This window comes from Octopus bimaculoides, chromosome 10, assembly GCF_001194135.2.
Source record: "Octopus bimaculoides isolate UCB-OBI-ISO-001 chromosome 10, ASM119413v2, whole genome shotgun sequence".
Classification (NCBI taxonomy): domain Eukaryota; kingdom Metazoa; phylum Mollusca; class Cephalopoda; order Octopoda; family Octopodidae; genus Octopus; species Octopus bimaculoides.
The window spans coordinates 64,765,131-64,766,848 of NC_068990.1; positions in this window are offsets into that span (position 1 = coordinate 64,765,131).

Consider the following 1,718-nt stretch of genomic DNA (forward strand, 5'->3'; position numbering starts at 1 on the left):
TATACATTCATATATACACATACATATACATACATACACACATGCATAAATAAATAAATAAATAAATAAATAAATAAATAAATAAATAGATAGATAGATAGATAAATAAATCCTTTTTAAAAACCTTTTGCATTAGCCGTCTTTGTTTGGCTTGGAATAATACAGTTCCTAAAAAGCCATCAATATATTACATTTTATGACCTTTCTGATCTCGTCATCAGATTGAAGGGACAGTAGCAATGGTATGGTGTTTGAAAATATTACTGTAACACCCCCGACTGGAAAACGTCCTCGTCATCACGAAGCTACAATCTAAAAAGCAAGTGAACATGTCTCAAATAGAAAATGTCAATGTAACTATGAAATTTGGGAACTTCGCAACTGAATCTCTTACATCTGAAACACATTTGTTTGTTGGTTTACATTTGTTTGTTGGTTTACATTTGTTTGTTGGTTTATCCATGCATTTTCAACAAGGAGTGATATCTACCAACTATAATACAGTACATTAAACAAAATTAGATGACGAAAAAAAAATAAGCGTTACTTGCCAGCACTACAATTTTTTATAGTATTCCACAAAAAAAGAAAACAAAGAAGAAAAGTTTGCTCGCCTTTGGCAAAGTGCGCTGTATATAGGTTTATTTTGGCTTTATATGGTCTTTGCAAGCTGTTTTTGTTTTGGTGGGATAATTGGAGTTCTATGAAATAATTATGCACATGCACAAACACACACACATACACACACAACTATCAACCAAAATGCAGACTGTATCATTTCTTGTAGCCTTTACTGTTTCGGCTTCACGTGCTCAGACATCCATTAACTCCTGACCATTATCGTGAACAACACCTATTTTCAATTCGGTGATTTCACATATAAACAGACAACAGGGTGATCTACGGGATCACGTCTATCAGATTTTCAAGCCACTATATATGGACCAACTACAGCACAGTCTAGTGAAATGTGAGATAAATTAGTGACTGAAATAGAAGTATAAGGAAAGGAAAGATTAGGATATGATGAAACATTTATTTGTAGGGTATGGGTTGATAGAACGTTGTTGTGAGGAGATTTTGCTTGGTTTGATGTTGGAATTCTATTATTGTTTATGATTCAGTTATCTTTTTATAGAAAGTTGGATTTTGCTGTATTTTAGGGTCCACAAATGAATGACTGAAGAGGAATATGCTGTCTGCCCAGCATATATCAGATTCATGATGAATTAGTGTTAGTGTTATTAGTTTTCTATTTAGAAATTTTAAACTGTGTTTGGAGAGGTTAGGATTGAAAGACTGTTATTATAAACACCTACTGAGATTTGCTAGCTAGTTTCTCGCGAGAAAGAAATTATACAGAAAGATGAGTAGACACACATAATTCTAGACAATACAATTATAGTTCATCTAAACAAGACCATTTATCACTGTGACTGTACAATGGCTCAATAAGGAATCAATGTTCTTACTTTGTATCCGCGTGAACTGAACAGAGCAAAGATATGTATACGACATAGAAAAAAATTTGACCCGAAATATCGAAATATAAGTAAAATTAAAATTATATTACTTACCAGCTGTTTCTATTATGTGTATACATACAAACATGCATATATATGTATGTGTGCGTGTACCTATCTATCTATATATCTATCTATTTATCTCTCTCTCTCCCTCTCTCTATACATATATATATATATATATATATATATATA